The sequence below is a fragment of the Globicephala melas genome, chromosome 6 (assembly GCF_963455315.2).
Source record: "Globicephala melas chromosome 6, mGloMel1.2, whole genome shotgun sequence".
Classification (NCBI taxonomy): Eukaryota; Metazoa; Chordata; class Mammalia; order Artiodactyla; family Delphinidae; genus Globicephala; species Globicephala melas.
The window spans coordinates 31,716,363-31,739,981 of NC_083319.1; the positions used below are offsets into that span (position 1 = coordinate 31,716,363).

General features: G+C 40.1%; 1 protein-coding gene across 2 annotated transcripts in view; it reads right to left on the reverse strand.

Annotated features, from left to right (window-relative positions):
• Positions 1-23,619, reverse strand: part of PLPPR1 (phospholipid phosphatase related 1) — a 641,182-nt gene that overhangs the window by 600,582 nt on the left and 16,981 nt on the right. Inside the window, exon 3 of one of the 2 annotated variants that reach the window (XM_060299949.1) lies at positions 14,718-14,861. The exons of the other annotated variant lie outside the window; for it this stretch is intronic. The gene's annotated coding sequence lies outside the window, so the exon portion shown is untranslated. The remainder of the gene's footprint in view (positions 1-14,717; positions 14,862-23,619) is intronic. 2 annotated transcript variants of the gene reach the window in all.

Sequence of the window (23,619 nt, forward strand, 5' to 3'; positions counted from 1 at the left end):
CTCTACAGTTCTTATAGGAATCTTTTCTAAGGAAATAATCTAAGATGTAGGAAAAAATAAGGTATATTGTTTATTGCAAAGTTGTTTATAATAGCAAAAACAGTGAAAGCCATCTAAATGTCTAAGAGTAGGAAAAAATACGTGGTAACAACAAGGTAAAATATGCATCTACAGCAATCATGTTTGTCTTATCTACCTTATATCTACATAATCTACCATAATATCTATAAATATCTGTTGTGTATAAGTAGGTGAACAGAGGGACAAACGAATATGTGTACTAAAAACAATGGAAAGTAATGCATTAAATTTTTAAGAATGGCTGTTTTTGAGAGATAACTTTTCGTGTTTTCTAAGTTATACTTAATTGCATTTTCCATCTTATTAACTTTTGAAGACTTTGTGGAGAAAATAAACAAATGGGACCTAAGGAAACTTAAAAGCTTTTTTGCATAGCAAAGGAACCCATAAACAAGATGAAAAGACAACCCTCAGAATGGGAGAAAATATTTGCAAATGATGCAATTGACAAAGGATTAATCTTCAAAATATACAAGCAGCTCATGCAGCTCAATATCAAAAAAACAAACAACCCAATCCAAAAATGGGCAGAAGACCTAAATAGACATTGCTCCAAAGAAGATATGCAGATTGCCAACAAACACATGAAAGGATGTTCAACATCACTAATCATTAGAGAAATGCAAATCAAAACTACAACGAGGTATCACCTCACACCAGTCAGAATGGCCATCATCAAAAAATCTACAAACAATAAATGCTGGAGAGGGTGTGGAGAAAAGGGAACCCTCCTGCACTGTTGGTGGGAATGTAAATTGATACAGCCACTATGGAGAATAGTATGGAGGTTCCTCAAAAAACTAAAAATAGAACTACCGTATGACCCAGCAATCCCATTACTGGGCATATACCTTGAGAAAACCATAATTCAAAAAGAGTCATGTACCACAATGTTCATTGCACCTCTATTTACAATAGGCAGGACGTGGAAGCAGCCTAAGTGTCCATCGACAGATGAATGGATAAAGAAGATGTGGTACATATATACAATGGAATATTACCCAGCCATAAAAAGAAACAAAATTGAGTTATTTGTAGTGAGGTGGATGGACCTAGAGACCGTCATACAGAGTAAAGTAAGTCAGAAAGAGAAAAACAAATACCATATGCTAACACATACATATGGAATCTAAAAAAAAAATAATTCTGAAGAACCTAGCGGCAGGACAGGAATAAAGATTCAGCCATAGAGAATGGACTTGAGGACACGGGGAGGGGGAAGAGTAAGCTGGGACAAAGTGAGAGAGTGGCATGGATATATATATATATATATATACTACCAAATGTAAAACAGATAGCTAGTGGGAAGCAGCCGCATAGCACAGGGAGATCAGCTTGGTGCTTTGTGACCACCTAGAGAGGTGGGATAGGGAGGGTGGGAGGGAGCCGCAAGAGGGAGGGGATATGGGGATATATGTATATGTATAGCTGATTCACTCTGTTATAAAGCAGAAACTAACACACCATTGTAAAGCAATTATACTCCAATAAAGATGTTAAAAATAAATAAATAAAGACTTTGTGGAGAAGTTGAAATAATCTTAGGTTTACACCTTTCCTATGGAGACAATACAGAACAAATCTATACCCTTTATATATAGAACCCTTCAAACAGTGAGGGTCCATTCCACTGATTTCAAACAGACATCATATGACGTGAATTCCCAACCCACGTACAGCTTTCTTCATGTGCTTCATTCTACAGGATCACATGTTAGATGGAAAAGCTATGTAAACTTCAGAACTCTGTATACCGATGAGAATTCTGTACCCTAAAATTACTTTTATTATTTTATAAGTTATATTCCTAAGGCACAGATCAGATCATTTCCCCATTCAAAAAGTCTCCTTGCCAAAAAAAAGAAAAAAATCTGACGGATAAAACTCAACCCCAGAGTCTGGCATTCAAGGCCTTCAAAACATGGTTCTTTAGTATATCTCCAACTTCATGTCCCATCACAATATTACCCAAACTACATGCACAAGCCTCGCCAGATTATTTGCCACTTGCTGTGTATACAATGCCGTGTCTTGCTTTTCTGCCCATTCTCACACTGTGCCCTTAGCTTGAAATGCTTTTTCCCTTTCCTCTTATCAAAATCCTTCAACACCAACTCAAATACCACCTTCTCTGGGCCATGAAGTTACAATCAATGATGAAAATCACGTGTGCTGAATACTAAAGATTAAAGCCCTTTTATATTTTCAAATACTCAGGCATTTTAGTTTCTGCTATCAAATCAATCAAAAGTCAAAGCATCAGTTACTCACTGGCCTTCTGATTAGGATATACAGTGAGCAAGTCTCATTAACAAGAGACAGCCCTTTACCTGGCAGAGAGATTCACTCAACTCCATCCTAACACAGAACTGTGTGTGTGTGTGTGTGTGTGTGTGTGTGTGTGTGTGTGAGAGAGAGAGAGAGAGAGAGAGAGAGAGAGAGAGACATGGGGTTTCGATTCAAGATTAATGTAACCAGCACTCAGCATGTGTGTGTGCATGTGTGTATTGGGGAATGAGGGAGAATAACACATATTGAAGAGAAGAAATTTCTGGGATTGTGGAACCACTGATAACATTTTTTAAAAGTTCCAGAATTGAAGCTCGGATCACTGGTGGTGAGGGGAGAGAGTAGCAATTTTCTAGCCTGGAAGGTTGGCCAAGAATAGCATGTGAAGGAAAAAAACGAACTTCAAAGCACATTTGTTTCCACCTTTTAAGGCATAATAGGAAAATTCACCAAAAGATGACATTTTAAAATGTTTCTCCTTTCTAATGGTTGCTCAATACTAGCCTTCATCCTGCCAATGAGCACACACAGGAGATAAAACCCACCAAACCAGAAAAACACCAAATGTCAAAAGAGACTGACACACGGCAACTTGAGTTAATTCAGGCACAGAAGCGCCTTCACCAAAGCACCATGTTCTCTTCTCTCCCTTCTCCTGGGGGTGACACTTCAGCACAGCCAACAATTCTCTCTGGCCTTGCAATCAGCTCTCTGCAGTCTTTTAAAGTACTTATTACATTTCCATTTTTAAGTATCCAAATTTCCATCCTCATCAATAAAGACCATATATAACACTCCCCCTCCAATTTGTATGAAAATTCACTCAACCAGTTCTTTCCCAGTAAAAACAGAGTGTACTTTCCCTCACTTTGTATGTCACTAATTTCCTCAATAAGCTCTAACAGAATTACACCTGTATTTCACCCCAATGCCTTTTCCCACTAATTCATTGGAGGACTGCTAGTTCAAACTATTTCAAGGGTCCAGACGATTGATGCTGACTGGTATTACGCCATCTCTCCAGAAGAGTGAACAAAAAGAAATGGGATTAAATCACTTCTGAGAGGAAATTCTGAGACAGAAGGAAAAAGCTTCATGTGTATGAATCAAACGTTACAAGAATTTCTGTGAAGGTTAGAGAACAGCAATCATCAAAGTCCTTTAAAAAGGAGTTAAGTCTATTTTTAAAGCCGCAACCCCCTTGGAAGAAGTGATCGTGAATGAAAGACCTCTTGATGCCTTTTTCTTCACAAAAATTCTATGATTAACAAATATTACAGCAGCAGACTCTGTAAACTGCCTACCTGATATTCATTCTTCCCCTTTCTGGCCAACAGACTCCTCTCATGCCACTAGAGATGGCCATATAACCTGGCCAATGAGATGTAGGCCAAAGTGACCGGAAGGTGTTTCTGAGAAAGTTTCTCAAAAAGTAACCACACTCGGGACTTCCCTGGTGGTGCAGTGGTTAAGAATCTGCCTGCCAATGCAGGGGACACAGGTTCGAGCCCTGGTCCAGGAAGGTCCCACATGCTGCGGAGCAAATAAGCCCGTGCACCACAACTACTGAGCCTGCACTCTAGAGCCCACAAGCCACAACTACTGAAGCCCATGTGCCCTAGGGCCCACGTGCTGCAACCACTGAGCCCATGTGCTGCAACTACTGAGCCCACATGCTGCAACTACTGAAGCTCATGCACCTAGAGCCTGTGCTCTGCAACAAGAGAAGCCACCACATTGAGAAGCCTGCACACCACAACAAAGAGTAGCCCCTGCTCGCCACAACTAGAGAAAGCCTGCACACAGCAACAAAGACCCAAAATAGCCAAAAAAAAAAAAAAAGTAACCACACTCAGCTGACCTTTTACCCTTTGACCTTTGCTCTTTACCCTTTCGCATCTTCTGACTGAAAGGCAAACTCAAAGCCTAGAGATACATCATCATCTTGCAAATGTGAAGCCACACACTAAACACAGCAGAGGAGGACAACAGAGGCACCTTGTGCTAGTACTCCAGCCATGGGTGGCCTCTTCTAGACTTACTGTTATAGGACCAAAATAAACCCATTCTTTGGGTAAACCACTGTAATAGGGTTTTCCATTACTTACAGCCAAACTCAAAGCTAACTGATACAATTATACTCCCTCTTTGGTAAAACTGTCTACTTTTGGCTTCTGTGACACATTCTCCTGGTTTTCCTCCTTTCTTACTGGACCTTCCTCTTCTTCTCCTTTTCTGGATCTTCTCTGTTCAGCCTCCTAGGAATACTCCAAGGATCAGTCTTAGCCCCTGCAGTAGCAAAATAATACCTGTAAAGTTGTTCATATCCTAATCCCCAGAATGTGAATATTTTACCTTAGATGACAAAAGGGACTTTGCAGATATGATTAAGGATCTTGAGATGGGAGATTATCCTGGAGTATCCAGATGGGCCCGATAAAATCGCAAGAATCCTTATAAAGGAAAAAGGGAAGCAGGAGACAGAAAAAGTTGTGACAATGTACAAAAGGCCAATAGGCATATGAAAAGATGCTCATCGTTGCTCATTATTAGAGAAATGCAAAGCAAAACTACAGTGAGGTACCACCTCACACCAGTCAGAATAGCCATCATTAAAAAGTCTACAGGGACTTCCCTGGTGGCACAGTGGTTAAGAACCCGCCTGCCAATGCAGGGGATACGGGTTCGATCCCAGGTCCAGGGAGCTCCCACATGCCGCAGAGCAACTAAGCCCGTGCGCCACAACTACTGAGCCTGCGCTCTAGAGCCCACGCGCCACAACTACTGAAGCCCGTGCACCTAGAGCCTATGCTCCGCAACAAGAAAAGCCACCACAATGAGAAGCCCACACACCACAACGAAGAGTAGCCCCGCTCACTGCAACTAGAGAAAGGCTGCGGGCAGCAACAAAGACCCAACGCAGTCAAAAATAAATAAATAATAAATAATTTTTTTTGAAAAAAGTCTACAAATAATAAATGCTGGAGAGGGTGTGGAGAAAAGGGAACCCTCCTGCACTGTTGGGGGGAATGTAAATTGGTGCAGCCACTCTGGAAAACAGTATAGAGGTTTCTCAAAAAATTAAAAATAGAGTTGCTGTATGATCCAGCAATCCCACTCCTGGGCACATACCCAGACAAAACTATAATTCAAAAAGATACATGCACCCAAATGTTCATAGAAGCACTATTTACAATAGCCAAGACATGGAGGCAACCTAAATGTCCATCAACAGATGAACGGATAAAGAAGATGTGGTATACATATACAATGGAATATTGTTCAGCCATTAAAAAGAATGAAATAATGCCATTTGCAGCAACATGGATGGACCTAGAGATTACTATACTAAGCAAAGTAAGTCAGAAAGAGACAGACATCATATGATATCACTTATATGTGAATCTAAAATACGACACAAATAAACATATCTATGAAACAGAAACAGCCTCACAGACATAGAGAACAGACTTGTGGTTGCCAAGGAAGCGGGGAGGAATGGAGGAGGGAAGGATTGGGAGTTTGGGACTAGTAGATGCAGACTATTATATATAGGATGTATAAACACAAGGTCCTACTGTACTGCACCGGGAACTATATTCAACATCCTGTAATAAACCATAATGGAAAAGAATACATATGTATAACTGAGTCATTTGCTATACAGCAGAAATTAACACAACATTGTAAATCAACTATACTTCAATAAAATTAATTAAAGAAAGAAAGAAAAAGGTGTGACAATGGAAACAGAGGTTGGCTGCACTTTGAATATGAGGAAGGGGCCACAAGCAAATGCAAGCAGGTTGCTTTGAGAAGCTAGAAAAGGGAGAAAAACGAATTCTGTCCTAGAGCCTACAGAGAGCGTTCAACCAAAACCTTGATTTGGGTCCAGTAAAACCCAGTTTTGACTTCTGACCTCCAGAACCATAAAATAATAAATCTGTGTTGTTTTAAGCTACTAAGTGTGTAGTAATTTGTTACAGTCACAATAAGACACTAATCCAGGCCCCATTCCTTTATCTATATGCTCTTCCAAAGGAACCCCAAGGCATCCTGTGGCTTTAAAAAACATCTATATTCCAAGACTACCAAATCTTTCTCAGCAAATCTGACCTCTCCCCAGGATTCCAGATTAGTACATCCAAATTACTACTTGTAGGGAGAAGAAACAAGTAGCAGCCCTTTTACAAAATGCAGGCTTATCAAGCCTATTTTTGCCTGAACGTGTTACCTGTTGAATTAGTCTGTATCTTTCTGTGCTCCCTGTGTGTGATGAGGCAGCATCTGATGATAGCGAGGATGTGACAGAGCAGGATACCATCCACTTCACTCATTCATTCTTTCATCCAAATATCATTATTGACCCAACTTACAATGTGCCAGTTGCTATGTCAGTCCCACAAGTGGATAAGGCATGTTCCATCTTGTAGGATATCTCAAACACCACACTGCCATTTGGGGCCCCCTAATATCCTCCACTTCATCCCACACACCAACATCTGCCCCTCCCCCCCAAAAAATAAACCATGCTGCTCTCCTTTCCCAGGCTTCTTCATCCCAGTCAACTGCACCATCATCAGTTGCTCATGCCAAAAACCTAAGAGCTTACCTTGCATGCATTCCTCTTCTCCGCACTCCACACATCCAGCCTATAAGCAAATCCTATCAACTCTTTCTTAAAAACACACCCAAATGCATTTCTATCTCCCCATCTACTGCTTCTTCTGCAATCCAAACCACCACCATCTCTCACACAGAATATCGCAACCACCTCCAATCATTTATTCTCCACACAGCAACCAGAAGTGCATTTTATGATGTAAATTAGTCCATGTCACTCCCCTCCTTAAAGCCCATCAGTGACATCTCTTCGCACTTAGAATGAGAGTCAATCTCCTTTGCTGGCTTTCAGAGACTTTCTTGCCTCTTCCTAGCTCTCCATCCTTTTCCCTACCTGGCTTGCCATGTGCCAGCCATGCTGGTCTTCTTTTGAACATACCAATCTCCATCTTGCATTAGGACATTTCTACTGGCTTTTCTAACTAAAATGCTTTCCCCCTAATCTTCTTTCTCAAACTTTAAGTCTCATCTCAGATGTTACCTCCTCAATGAGTCTTTCCTGACTACCCTATATAAAATAGCCATCCAACTATTCCCCCAAATCATCTCCCTATTTCAATTTTTTGCACAGTATATATTCCTATCTGATATTTTTTCTTTTAGCATGTATCCTGTTTCCCCCAAGGATAATGTAAAAGTTATGAGAGCAGGGACCTTGTCTTTTTCACTGCTATGGGCCCTGATCTTTAAAAATTGTCTGGCAAAACTACCACACAACCCAGCAATCCCAATACTGGGCATATACCCTGAGAAAACCATAATTCAAAAAGAGTCATGTACCACAATGTTCACTGCAGCTCTGTTTACAATAGGCAGGACATGGAAGCAACCTAAGTGTCCATCAACAGATGAATGGATAAAGAAGATATGGCACATATATACAATGGAATATTACTCAGCCATAAAAAGAAACGAAATTGAGTTATTTGTAGTGAGGTGGATGAACCTAGAGTCTGTCATACAGAGGGAAGTAAGTCAGAAAGAGAAAAACAAATACCGTATGCTAACACATATATATGGAATCTAAAAAAAAAATGGTTCTGAAGAACTTAGGGACAGGACAGGAATAAAGACACAGACATAGAGAATGGACTTGAGGACACGGGGAGGGGGAAGGGTAAGCTGGGACAAAGTGAGAGAGTGGCATGGACATATATACACTACCAAACGTAAAATAGATAGCCTGTGGGAAGCAGCTGCATAGCACAGGGAGATCAGCTCGGTGCTCCCACAGATTCCAGGTATTGCTGTGCTTGGTGCTGGAGCTCCCTGTCCCTCCACACTGTGTACCATGCAGCTGACTCTCTTGGCATGGGTGTTCCCTACCCCATAGCTGAGTTCCAGCAACTGAATTAGCATACTTCAAAGGCCTTTGTCATGAAGAGTATATCTCTCCTTGAAGTGGAAAGTTAAAATGATGCCCTCATTGGACAGAAACATCATTTAAGGCCCCACGTAAAATGTTCAATTACTTCACGCCCAATTTTGTATAGATTATTCTAGAATACTATAATAGGGAGCAGGGCTTTTTAATCACATTTAATAGATTCTAAATTGAAAACACTTTAATAGATGAAATCATCAGTTACCTTCACTGCTTTAGAATTTCCACCCTGCAGCTCACAACAAGAGCACCAGTTGCATCTTCTCTCCTGTTCATACTCTCTTGGCACTTGGGTCACACAGTAACACGTGTCTTTTCTATACTGCTTTTTGCTTCGGCATTTGGCCATTTACCACAAAGGAGGTGAGGACAACCAGGTAAAAGATTGAAAAGTAGTTCTGCTACTTTTTTTTCCTCCCCTGCCTCCCTCCAAAAAATTAAATGTCACATGGTCTCTACATCATATATCTTTGCTTTGGGTTCACAGTATAGGGACATTCAGAACAGCCTGGGTGAATTCTGGCCAAACTTAAAAGGTATCAGGATAGTTATCAATCATGCCTTCAAGCAGATATCAGCCTATTGTTTAAATATGGAGTAAAAAGGCATATGAATAAGGAATATGCTGAAAATCTTGAAAAAACGCATCTATGTTTTAACTGCTAAAATCTCCTGCCTCACTAAATGCAATATGAAAACTTCCAAATGTGGGCCATGTAGCTTTAAGAAAACTAAGGCCCTAAACATAGTAGAAACATGCCAATCACTATCCTCAAAAATAATTCATGTCCATGTTGCTTAGTGCACAAGACATCACTTATGCCCCAAAAGAAATATTAGGCTTTGTGGCGTTGCAGCTCCTCACAGCTGTCAGAAGCCAGTTCCCTTATCAGTCAAGCAGGAGTGTAATTAAAGACAATACCTAGGGCAGCTGTGTTGAAAAAACAAGTCGTTTGTCTTCTCCCTTCCCACACTTCTTCTGCTCACGTAGTTAATCTCAACATAGCATCAGCACCATCGTCAAGGCTTCTCAAAAGGCAGAATAATAGGAAACATATCTGTTTCCCACTATGGATTGTGAGGGATGAAGAAATACTTGCTCTTATCTTGCCATTGCATTATATAAAATGCAAGTAATGTAGGTCTGGAAATTCAAAAGCTCCTGAGATAGGAGACTGTTCTTACTGGAGAATAAGAACAATTATCTTCAGGGATAGAGAGAATCTGGGAAAATGGCTTATACTCAGTGGTATTCTGGAAAATGTTTAACAACAGGCTCTCCAGGGGAAAGCCCTGATTTATAGAATTTTCCAGTTTCTATGGTGTAAATATTCCTACCATGACTGATTTCAAGCTACCAATGTGGTATCACTGAACGTAGAGTTGGAGAGAGATCTGCAGTAGGAAGCCATTACACAGTATTTCCACCACACATACAATAGACATAAATAATCTCAAGAACGTAGATAATAGTAAACTAACTAGAAAGTGGTAAATACTGAGTATTTGTTACCTTTGTTTTTAATACAATTTACTGAAATTTTATACAATTTAATTTTTAACAACAGCTATGTTTATTACCTTGCAGAATTCCTGAAAACAATCACCTCTCACAAGTCAGTACAAACTGACTCCAGCCCACCACTATATATACTATCCTCTGGCTGCCCCATTACCAGAAGCAATAAATAGCTCCCCAGTTAGTTATAACAAGTGAAAGAGAATGCATAGTAACAATATTCATCTTTTCAACGATGGAATTTAGTCATTTCTTTAATAGTTTTCCCAAGACCTACTTTTCCAGAATGATCTCCCTGAAGCCAGAAGAATCATCTAGGAACATGTTTACATGTTGTTACTAAAACAATGAAAACCCACGTACTTTTTATAATCATGATGGTTGAGAATGTATTTTTGTAACCCTTTCTTCTTCACATGTATATGACTAAATGCTAATAGGAAATTTTAGCTGAGGCACCAAGACAATCTCAAATTCCAAGTGAAGTGCAAAGCTATGCTGAGAAATTGCAGAAGAGGTGATCAAAAAACAGTTACATAGGACTTCCCTGGTGGCACAGTGGTTGAGAGTCCGCCTGCCAATGCGGGGTACACGGGTTCGAGCCCTGGTCCGGGAAGATCCCACATGCCGCGGAGCAACTGAGCTCGTGAGCCACAACTGCTGAGCCTGCACTCTAGAGCCCGTGAACGCAACTACTGAAGCCCGTGTGCCTGGAGCCCGTGCTCTGCAACAAGAGAAGCCACCGCAATGAGCAGCCCGTGCACCGCGATGACGTGTGGCCCCCGCTCGCGGCTGGCACGCAGCAACGAAGACCCACCACAACCAAAAATAAATAAATAAATAATTTAAAAAAAAAAAAAAAAAAACAGTTACATAGACTTCCACTTCTGGGAGGGTGGAGGTGACATCCTTTTCCCTGTCTTCCCCACTAAGTACAACCAAACACCCTGGACATTACATATAAAATGAATGAAAGAAGATGCTGAAAGTTGGAGAAAAGAAGATAGACAAGCTAGGGAATAACACAGTGGTGAGTTTCCTGGCTTTTCTTTTTGCCTCATAAATCCCAGAGTAGGGGCTGAAGAAGCCAGCCGCCCAGAAACCCAGGGCACAGACTAAAAAGTTCCCCAAGAGCCTTTTCTCTCTAGCCAAAGGACCTTGTAAGGATGGAACTTTAATGCATCTTAACTGTACTGAGGTCAGAATCCTGGTTGTGATATTATACTACAGTTTGGGAAGATGCTATCATTGGGGGAAACTGGGTAAAGGGTACATGGGATCTCTCTGGATTATTTCTTACAACTGCATGTAAATTTATAACTGTGTCAAATTTAAAATTTAATTTTAAAAGAGTTACATGTCTCCTACCCCCTCAGCTATATCAGGATACAAAAGGGTCAGAAGTCAGAGATTAGGAGATTTTGGAGAAAGCTGTTGGTGTACCAAGAGATCCAACCCTGCTCCCAAGGTAGTAAACTAAGGGGTGTTTCCCGCATCCCTGCAAATCAAAATAGAGGGGCTTTAAGGAGAACACTTAGAGAGTTTGATATTGGGCCTCTAGGGATGGGAATATACAGACTGACTCCCACCTGAAATATCTAAAGGGTGAGACCCAGCTGGCTAGAGGCTTTGACAGAAAAGCAAGTGTGAGATGGCTGCATGGGGCAGCCTATGTTCCCAGAGTCTGTGGAACAAAGGATATGTGACTATTTCCTGTGGACCAGATGGGACCATGCACAGGAGCTAACATAGGTCTTCTTAGATATTGTCCAAGAGAGTCACCTGGAGTGGGAAGAAAGACCTCGGCAGGAAGAAACCAGCATACTTATGAATTCCTAAGGGATGAGGGAGCTTTCCTAAACCTCCATGCAGAATAGAAATGCCCACGGCAACGAAGCAGTGCCTTTTCTCTTCTGAGGGATCAAAAACCAAGTCAGCACTTTTAAATTCAGATGCTGTATTATAAAAGGCCTTGTTCTATGCTGATAAGAAACTTAATTTTATAAGCTTTCAAATTAAACATAACTGGTTAATCAACCAGGGTGAAAGAGTCAAATAATAAATTTAACTTCATTCTCAAACAAAAGTGACAAATTTCTGTTGGTTTCCTGCTATTCAATATAAAAATAAATAAGTAAAGGTGATTCACTGTTAAATTATTTCATTACTCATTTTAAATGAATACATTAAAGTTTGTCAAGAATCATGAACTGGATTTAGTTAAATAGGAGAAGTCATGAGGCACAGCTAAGTAAAGGAGATAATAATAGTTTAGTCATGATATTTGTGAATCACTTCCAGTAAATCTGATTTTCCAATGAACTCCTGCTTGGTATTCGGATGTTGTTCTTCATAAGCTATAAAAAGCCCAAATGACTTTTAATTATTGAGCTAGGTACCAGAATTCATTGACTCCTTTCTGCAAAAGTTAAAAACAATCTAGACAGGGCTTCCCTGGTGGCGCAGTGGTTGAGAGTCCACCTGCCGATGCAGGGGACACGGGTTCATGCCCCGGTCCGGGAAGATCCCACATGCCGCGGAGCGGCTGGGCCCGTGAGCCATGGCCGCTGAGCCTGCGCGTCCGGAGCCTGTGCTCCGCAACGGGAGAGGCCACAGCAGTGAGAGGCCCGCGTACCGGAAAAAAAAAAAAAAAAAAAATCTAGACAATATGACCAAATAGTTGATGGATATTCTCCTTATGGAAGTATTCCAGCTACTAAAGAAAGTATGATAGAATTAGAATCCAACAATATGAAATATTCTCACCAAGAAAATCAAACTTGAATCTGATCAAGCCTCTACATTGAACAACCAGTCTTCAGGGAATAAAGAGAGGCAGAGGAATGGGTTGCACAGCACCACGAGGATGCAAACAGTAAGCAGAGACTGTGGGCATGCTACAGGACAAATGACCAGTTCACTCAACTAAATTGTAAGGGGAAAAGAGAGAGAGAGCCAGGATGAGGATCTAGATTTTAGAAGTCTTAGGGGAACATCAGCAAGTTGCAAAGTATGGTCTGTTATGTTATGTTGAAAAATTTTTCAAGATGACCAGAGAAATATGGACAGGAAATATGAAAGGCTATTTGATGTACTAAGCTTACTATGCTGTATTAGATTATATTTACTGTTAGTATTGTATATCTTAATGTATAATGTTATTAGTATAAATATTAAGAAATTATTGTTAAACTTATGTTAAGAGAAATATGTCAAGAGAGAAAAAGATAAAGTAAATGTGGTACATCCTTAACATACAGGGAATCTGGGTGAAGCATATATGGGAATTCCTTACAACTTGACTGTAAATCAAAAGTTATATTAAAATAAAAAGCTAAAAGAAACAAGCAAAAAAAAAAAAAAAAACCAAGTCAGCAACACAAGAGAGGATGAACAGAAACCCCAGATTGGAAGGAACACACAGCAGTCAATGCTGTATAACACTCAAACATGGAGTTTCCTCACATTGCCACAAGCTGGGAAACATTCATTATTATCAGTTCTCAAACTGAGCACTCCTGAGGACTTCTGCAAATGGGGCTTATAGATAATTTGATTTTTAATCATCACATAAACAGGTCAGAGTCTTCATTACTGAAACACACTTTGAAACTGTTTTTTAATTAACATGATTACAATATAAACAGCAAGAATAAATTCATTAAAATTAAACAATTCAATGAAATCATTATTTTCCCTAAACACATTCTCTGATATTGTGGTCTTTTATGAGAAGACATACTTTTTTAGGTATCTCTCTTACCTCCTGTACCCTCCTCACACCCCATTCTCTCCAAAGAGGGGAAATTCTAAGTCATAGTCCAAGATACAGATCAGACCACATCTGCTAGTGGGTGAAGCCACCATGCATAAAAGGGTCAGCATATGAGTGCACTTTCTCTCCCCTTTCTCTTGTATATATGATGCTGAAGTGATAAGCTGACCACGTCCTGGCCATGCACTCTCTTAGGAGGAAAAATGATTCTCAGGAGATTTTAAGGGGGGAAGAAGGAGGTTGTAGAAAATTACTATACTATGATCACATCTTGTTTCGTTCTCATGGTCTCTATTCCATCCTTTTTTAAAAAAAGCATCTTAACTTATTTTTAATTTTGTACCCAATAACTATATCATTCAAATTCTTGAAGTTCTAATTCTGCTAATTATTGTTCTGGTGACTCTTACTCCAGGTGAATTGTTTCCATGCGTGTTTTGTACTTTTAGATTACAAGCTCACGTTTAGTGGCGTCTATAATTTCCGAGCTAACTAACTAAATAACAAGAACATTCCCATGATTTTACTCATTTAACAAACACAAACTAATATGCCAGGTGGCCCTCTCATAGTCTCTACCCTCAAGAAGCTTTAGAATCACATCCACCAGTGCTGGTTGGAGACAATAGTCAACATCCTAGTCAGAATGATAATAGCTAACACTTACTGAACAATCACTGGGTACCAAGCGTTTGACACGCATTACTTCACTTAATCTTCAACACCCCCCAAAGGGAGGTACTACTATTATCCCCATTTTATAGATGAGAAACGCTGATGCTTGTACAGAGATTGGTAACTTTCCCATGGTCACTCTGCTAGCAAACTCTGTAGAACTGGAATTTAAAATCATGCAATCCTGACTCCAGCACCCAAACTCTTATCCACTAGGATACATAAATTTCAAAACACCCAGGCTCAGGCATGAAGCAAAAATAACAACACAAGACCAACAAGGAGAGAGACTTGACTGAGATCCTGAAGTTTCTTATCCACTTGAACATAAAATACAGGCTGAGAGTAGATAAGCCGCTGCAGAAACCCACCTCGGGGAGGACACATCCAAGGTCTGTTCTGAAGCAAGGTTTAATTCCAAGTTTCACCAAATAGATTAGCTGGGGCGGCTGGTCCCATACCGCCACTGGAATAGGCTCGGGCACTGGAACAATCCTGGGCTTTCAAGAGCCCAGCTGTAGAGCGTTGAGGGAGAAAATAAAGTCAGAGAATCTGTGGTAGTGAAACCGGAGGGAAGGGGGCAGGGCACAACTTTTAAAAGAATGACATACGGGCTTCCCTGTTGGCGCAGTGGCTGAGAGTCCGCCTGCCGATGCAGGGGACACGGCTTCGTGCCCCGGTCTGGGAAGATCCCACATGCCACGGAGCGGCTGGGCCCGTGAGCCATGGCCGCTGAGCCTGCGCATCCGGAACCTGTGTTCCGCAACGGGAGAGGCCACAACAGTGAGAGGCCCGCGTACGGCAAAAAAAAAACATAAATAAATAAATAAATAATAATAAAAGAATGACACAGCCTTTGAGGATACAACAAAAACTGGTTACAACCGATTAGGTCCAAGATGGCAGAACATTAAACTCCCAGCAGACCTTGAGCCTCATTATGTGCTCATTGTAATATATTAGTATATTTAACTGACACGCCCACAGGCACCATGACAGTTCCGAGACCCACCACAAAAGGCCAAAAAGTGGGCGGTGGCCCAGATCCTGGAAATCCCCGCCAGCTTCCCCAAATAGTTGGAATAATCCTCCCACTCATTAGCCTAGGAAGTTACCCAGCCCATAAAAACTAACCACCCCCATATTTCGGGACCTGTCGCCTTCTGAGATAGCCCACACTCTGTCTATGGAATGTATCTCCCAAGGCCTCTTGCCTTCTGAGATGACCCACACTCTGTCTGTGGAATATGTGTCTCTCTCAGTAAATCAGCTTCTTACCTATCACTTTGCCTGTCGCTGAATTCCTTCTGTGCTGAGACAAAAAGAACCTGAATTTCAGCAAGTCCTGAGGCCAGGTGTGCGATCACAATTAAAAGGCAGTGGCTTCAAGTCCCAGTCTGGGTTTTGGCTGGGTTCGAGTCCCATCTAAGTTGTGCGGTTTCAATAGGAGCCGCCAGGGAAGCTCAGAAGCCAGTATGGTTACACAAAGTTCGCTGATACACTGAAGCCCCCCATCTAGTGCACAATTTTCATTAGGATGATGAAATCAGGATTTTCACAGCGTGCCGTGGTATTTGAAAAATGCCACTACATAGGTGTGGAGGACACAGCTCTATAAAATTTATATTTTCTGGATTTTACATAGAAGACAAGTTCAGAAGATCTTTTGAGCTGAAAGCATGATAAGCTAAGGCTAGTTTGGGGAATAAGCTCCTGAGTGGTACTTTTTAAGTTGTTAAGTAGATAGATGGTCAGTGCCCACAAACATCAAGGATGCTTGTGACCACTTACTAGCAGATGCAACCTCTTCTAAAGAAAAGGTATTTTCAAAAACTCAGACTAAATGGGATATAGTAAAATTCTTTCATCTGAATTGAATGTTATTCAGCCTTGAAAAATCTCATTTTAACTGTTTATATTACTATTTGCCATCTATAAAAGTTCGTCCTAGAACAATTAGGAGAAAAAATTGTATACATTGTTTCATAACTTGTGCTCTTGAGTATTACTGAAATAAGCATTATGTAATTATTGAACTATCGGATTACTGTCTGAGGCTGATTAAGTGCAGGAGAACACCAGACAAGGTACTAATGAAGCTATGGCCAAGGGTCAGTCCTTAGGAAGGCTGTTCAGGGTCACTGGGTTTCATGACTTCCAGCTGGCGCCTCACCCCAGCTGGTGGCAAGGGGGACAAAGTACGATAGAGAGAGGAAATAGCCCTACTGATAGCAGAGGAGTGCCATTGCCTTACACATGAAGAAAAACGTATTAATAGGTCATGGCTGACATTTAACAGGTAATTCCCTCAAATGAGTTACCATTTCATACCGTAATTTGATGTGATTCTCCTTTTAACAGCACTCTGAACAGACGCACATTTCCCATTTACATTCAAGATCACAGTACATTCTCTTTCCACCAGAATGGCTCTTCTGAAGGATGAATCATAATGATAATGTATGCAGTAAAGGGGAGCGTACTAGGGAACCACAAGGACCTCTGGCCTCAGCTGCTTGTCCTATCATCACTCTGCCCTCTCCACCCCTACGAGCCCCTTTCACCTCCATGTCAGGGCTTCGCCTGCTCTCCTTCCCATTTTAGAGCTACTATCACCTGGAGCCCTCCTCAGGGAACCTCTCCCCTTGTGCTGCAGTACAGGACTCTGTTTCCTGGGTCCCTCCCCTTCCCTTGGGTATGATCTCGCAAAGGAAGTCCAAGGAGCGTTCTTGAGGGTCTTGCTGTTCATCACTCTGGGAAAAGAAGCAGGAGTTATCCATAGTAAAAAAAAATAAACGTAAGGTACAAACTGATAAGACTCCTGAGGTCCCCTAGTGAGTGTCCTCTGGGTAGCACTGTTCTGGGGACAGAGAAGACTTAACATATATTTCCAGAAAGAAGAAACACACTACCATTTAGTAGCTTATGGTATAATTTACAAAGTTAACACCTAAGCTGCCTTTAAACAAAAACAGGACGTAAGGGTATGGGGAGGGGACTCGTATATATGAAATGATCTCCAAATTATATTAAGTGAAAGCTAAGTGTAGAACAGATACATTTTGTACACAAAAGGGAGAAATATCTAGTTAAACGTATTTACTTGTAAATGCCTAAAATACTCTAGAAACAGACAACACAGATTGCCTCCCTGGAAGGGAACTGGGTGGCTGGCGGACTCCTCCTTATAGTCAAGAAGACTTCTTCTTATAGTCCCTTTTACATCTTTTGAGGTTCTATTGTCTCCTCTCTCAGGAAAGAATCTACAAGTGAATGTTCTCACACTCAATAGACAGATACCTGATAGATGGACAGATTGTAATGGTAAGAATCTGAAGAAATCATCCAAGTCTCTGGCAGGAGGAAGGTGACCCTTCTCCCACCTCTCACTCTCAACTCCTGTCTTCACCTGTCCATCCATTAAAGGACTGTTGTGAAGTTCAAGTACATTGTTGAAGTGTAAGAGAAATATACAATAAAATCTAAATAGCTCATTCCCTTCTCTTCCCCATTCCTTTACACAGAGCCTTCCTCTTCTTAAAAATAAATTTTGAAGAAGGCTCTTAAGGGATGGTTAAGACCCTACTGATTGTTAAATTGAGCTTCAAAATATTTTTAAACGACTTCATGAAAACATACCCTTCCTTCCCATGGCTTTTTATCTTTATATGAGTAACACCAGCAATACTAAACCACCTAAAGTTTAAACTTTCTCTAAGGATTAAGTTGAAGGCTTTGCAAGTCTTCTTTCAGAATATAAATGACACAGCCTCTTGCACACAATGTCCCCCTTCCATCAAGCATTTTTTTATATAAAATAAACATCCTCAAGTTTAGTAAGAACAATTTGATTCAAAGGAAAATCAATTGGTCCTCAAATTCTGTGGCAGCTTTGAAAATATTCTTCCTGAGTAACCAAAAAGTGACCTGCATTGTGAGTCTAATGTGAAAAAATTAGAACGCAGCTCAGCCATCGCAAATGTAGCAAGAGCCAGTATCTTGCATTTCTCCCAAGTTGGAATTGAGAAGGAATAGTAGACCCAATAAAGGTACCACGTTAAAATAATCATCAATCGTGGGGTAGCTCATATTAATGTTGACAACTATTTGCTCCCTACCCTGCAACATCTTTGTTGTTTGCCATGACTCCTGCCAGAGGAGCACATCTTACTGCATATTGTCAGACTTGGCCTTGGACTTGACTAGTCAATGAATGTCAGCAGAAATGACAGTGTGCTCGCTCCAAGCAGGAGCTTCTTGAAGAGGCCTGCTCTTGCTTTTTCATCTCTAACTGATGAACAGCTTATCGTAGATGGGATGCTCCATTAGCCTGGATTCCAAAATGAAGACTCATGGAAAAGAGCCATATGGAACAGAGCCCCTGCCACAGCTACAACCGCAGGCAGCCTATAGCAAAAAGGGGAGCTCTTAAGCCCATCCACAGGGGACATGCAATGAGACAAAGAAAAAATTTGTTATTTGCCACTGAGATTTGGGGGTTGCTTCTTATCACAGGTTAGATGATTAATGCAACACACAAATCATAATGATCCCAAGAACAGGGAAACTAGGTTTCTGTGTTCTAGGAAAAAAAGAAAATATTTATAGAACATATGCTCTAGGCCAAACTCCAACTGTTCTAGGAATTTTCATGAAATTACCCACCAACCTGATGTCTGAAACAACTCCTTTAGGCTCATCTAGAAAATGAGAGGCTAAGGTTCTATGGCCTCTAAGTAAGTTTCCAAAGCTGGCATTCTGTATGAATTCCTTACTGGAGCCTTTCATAAAAATAAGATTCAATACATAGCTTATAGTCACCGTGTTTTCAAGGGAATAGATATCTGGGCTAGATTAATCCCCATGTTTTTTCATAATATGACTGATATTTTAAATGAACCTAGAATTATTAGTACCATTTTCAGAGAAGACTGTCTTTCAGTTCACTAGTGTTTAAATTTTTTTTATTTCAGAGAAAAAGCCCATTTTTATTTCCTATTTTTACCTACTTAATATTATCTAACTACCAAATTTCTTGGAATTCTTCCATTTTTAAGGGCAATCTTCAACTAAAGTTTAGCTTCCTTTTACACTGTCATGAATTTCATTTAAGATGCCTATAAATGTACCAATATTAATGTGAATCTATTAATAATTTGGCTTTTTTAAAAGTTTATATGTGATAATAGAGATATCATCAAAAGATTTCAAGTCTTCAGAGTCTAGCATTATTAAAGATCAATACCGTCACCATTAATGACACAAAGGCATTGTTCTGGGAAGGGAAATACATCTGGAGTTTGATAAATGGATTTTAAATAAAGAAGAATGGAAACTAATCTATCCAGGTTGAAAGAAAGCTTTTAAAGGTAGGCAAAGTCAAATGTAATATTCTGAAGCAAAATTCTCCTATGTCTCCTCTGATTTGAAAAGAAAAATATCTGTAGAAAGAGAACATATACATCTTCTGGTGATGTTAACCTTTTTAACCATTTTATTTGACATCTTAACTATATACCTAATGGACAGAACAAGAAATCTTTAAATTGCCAATCTTTATAATTCTGGGCAAAGAATGATAAGATGTTAGACCACAATTAGAAATGTGGTATTAGAAAAAATATACAGAGGTTATTTTTTAACAAAGTATATCATTAAAATTCAATGTTTGAACACTCACTTAACATGTGCACTGTTTTATCTGCATATGAAATAAAGGCGCAGAGTGGAAAATAAAGGAGGTAAGTTTAGTGAGGGAATTATCTGTGATGTTTTGGTTTATATATCTTTTATTATTGTTACAATAACATTTTTGAACAATTTTAAATTAATGCTGCTACTAGTATCTTATTACATACACTAATTTTAATGTCCTATGGAGAATTTCAGCAAAGAACTGGAAAGCAGAAAATAAATCAAAACGAAAGTCTAGGACTGAAAAACAAAACAATGTAAATTGACAAGAGATGGACTGAATAAGAGATTACATGCAACTGAAGAGACAATTAGCAAGGTAAAACATCCGAGGAAAAGATATAAGCTGGGAGATTGGTTCAAGATGGCGGAGATTGGTTCAAGATGGCAGAGATTGGTTCAAGATGGCGGAGTAGAAGCACGTGCGCTCACTCCCTCTTGCGAGAGCACCAGAATCACAACTAACTGCTGAACAATCATCGACAGGAAGACATTGGAACTCACCAAAAAAGATACCCCACATCCAAAGACAAAGGAGAAGCCACAATGAGACAGTAGGAGGGGCGCAATCACAATAAAATCAAATCCCATAACTACTGGGTGGGTGACTCACAATATGGAGAACACTTATACCACAGAAGCCCACCCACTGGAGTGAAGGTCCTGAGCCCCACGTCAGGCTTCTCACCTGGGGGTCCAGCAACAGGAGGGGGAATTCCTAGAGAATCAAGACTTTGAAGCCTAGCGGGATTTGATTGCAGGACTTCGACACGACTGGGGGAAATGGAGACTCCACTCTTGGAGGGCACACACAAAGTAGTGTGCACATTGGGACCCAGGGGAAAGAGCAGTGACCCCACAGGAGACTGAACCAGACCTACCTGCTAGTGTTGGAGGGTCTCCTTCAGAGGTGGAGGGTGGCTGTGTCTCACCATGAGGACAAAGACACTGGCAGAAGTTCTGGGAAGTACTCCTTGGTGTGAGCCCTCCCAGACTCTGCCATTAGCCCCACCAAAGAGCCAGGTAGGCTCCAGTGTTGGGTCACCTCAGGCCAAACAACCAACAGGGAGGGAACCCAGCCCCACCCATCAGCAGTCAAGCGGATTAAAGTTTTACTGAGCTCTGCCAACCACAGCAACAGGCAGCTCTACCCACCACCAGTCCCTCCCAGCAGGAAACTTGCACAAGTCTCTTAGACAGCCTCATCCACCAGAGGGCAGACAGCAAAAGCAAGAAGAACTACAGTCCTGCAGCCTGTGGAACAAAAACCACATTCACAGAAAGATAGACAAGACGAAAAGGCAGAGGACTTTGTACCAGATGAAGGAACAAGATAAAACCCCAGAAAAACAACTAAATGAAGTGGAGATAGGAAACCTTCCAGAAAAAGAATTCAGAATAATGATAGTGAAGATGATTCAGGACCTCAGAAAAAGAATGGAAGCAAAGATCGAGAAGATACAGGACGTGTTTAACAAACACCTAGAAGAATTAAAGAACAAACATCTAGAAGAATTAAAGAATAAACAAACAGAGATGAACAATACAATAACTAAAATGAAAAATACACTAGAAGGAATCAACAGCAGAATAACTGAGGCAGAAGAACGGATAAGTGACCTGGAAGACAGAATGGTGGAATTCACTGCTGCGGAACAGAATAGAGAAAAAAGAATGAAAAGAAATGAGGACAGCCTAAGAGACCTCTGGGAAAACATTAAACACAACAACATTTGCATTATAGGGGTCCCAGAAGGAGAAGAGAGAGAGAAAGGACCCGAGGAAATATTTGAAGACATTATAGTCGAAAACTTCCCTAACATGGGAAAGGAAATAATGACCCAAGTCCAGGAAGTGCAGAGAGTCCTAGGCAGAATAAAACCATGGAGAAACATGCCAAGACAAATAGTAATCAAATTGACAAAAATTAGAGACAAAGAAAAATTATTGAAAGCAACAAGGGAAAAATGATAAATAACATACAAGGGAACTCCCATAAGGTTTACAGCTGATTTCTCAGCAGAAACTCTACAATTCAGAAGGGAGTGACATGATGTATTTAAAGTGATGAAAGGGAAGAGCCTACAACCAAGATTACTCTACCCGGCAAGGATCTCATTCAGATTCAACAGAGAAATCAAGAGCTTTACAGACAAGCAAAAGCTAACAGAATTCAGCACCACCAAACCAGCTCTACGACAAATGCTAAAGGAACTTCTCTAAGTGGGAAACATGAGAGAAGAAAAGGACCTACAAATACAAACACATAAAAATTAAGAAAATGGTCATAGGAACATACATATCGATAATTACCTTAAACATGAATGGATTAAATGCTCCAACCAAAAGACACAGGCTTGCTGAATGGATACAAAAACAACACCCATATATATGCTGTCTATAAGAGACCCAATTCAGACCTACGGACACATACAGACTGAAAGTGAGGGGATAGAAAAAGATATTCCATGCAAATGGAAATCAAAAGAAAGCAGGAGTAGCAATACTCATATCAGATAAAATAGACTTTAAAATAAAGAATGTTACAAGAGACAAGGAAGGACACTACATAATGATCAAGAGATCAATCCAAGAAGAAGATATAACAATTATAAATATATATGCACCCAACATAGGAGCACCTCAATACATAAGGCAACTGCTAACAGCTATAAAAGAAGAAATTGACAGTATCACAATAACAGTGGGGGACTTTAACACCTCACTTACACCAACAGACAGATCATCCAAACAGAAAATTAATAAGGAAACACAAGCTTTAAGTGACACAATAGACCAGATAGATTTAATTGATATTTATAGGCCATTCCATCAGAAAATAGCAGATTACACTTTCTTCTCAAGTGCACACTGAATATTCTCCAGGATAGATCACATCTTGGGTCATAAATTAAGCCTCAGTAAATTTAAGAAAATTGAAATCACATCAAGCATCTCTTCTGACCACAAGCTATGGAATTAGAAATCAATTACAGGGAAAAATCTGTAAAAAAAAAACACAAACACATGGAGGCTAAACAATACGCTACTAAATAACCAAGAGATCACCAAAGAAATCAAAGAGGAAATCAAAAAATACCTAAAGACAAATGACAACGAAAACATGATGATCCAAAACCTATGGGATGCAGCAAAAGCAGTTGTAAAAGGGAAGTTTATAGCAATACAAGCCTACCTCAAGAAACAAGAAAAATCTCAAATAAACAATCTAACCTTACACCTAAAGGAACTATAGAAAGAAGAACAAACAAAACCCGAAGTTATTAGAAGGAAAGAAATCATAAAGATCAGAGCACAAATAAATGAAATAGAAACAAAAAAAAATAGCAAAGATCAATAAAACTAAAAGTTGATTCTTTGAGAAGATAAACAAAATTGATGAACCTTTAGCCAGACTCATCAAGAAAAAGAGCGAGAGGACTCAAATCAATAAAATTAGAAATGGAAGAGCAGAAGTTACAACGGACACTGCAGAAATACAAAGCATCATAAGAGACTACTACAAGCAGCTCAATGCCAATAAAATGGACAACCTGGTAGAAATGGACAAATTCTTAG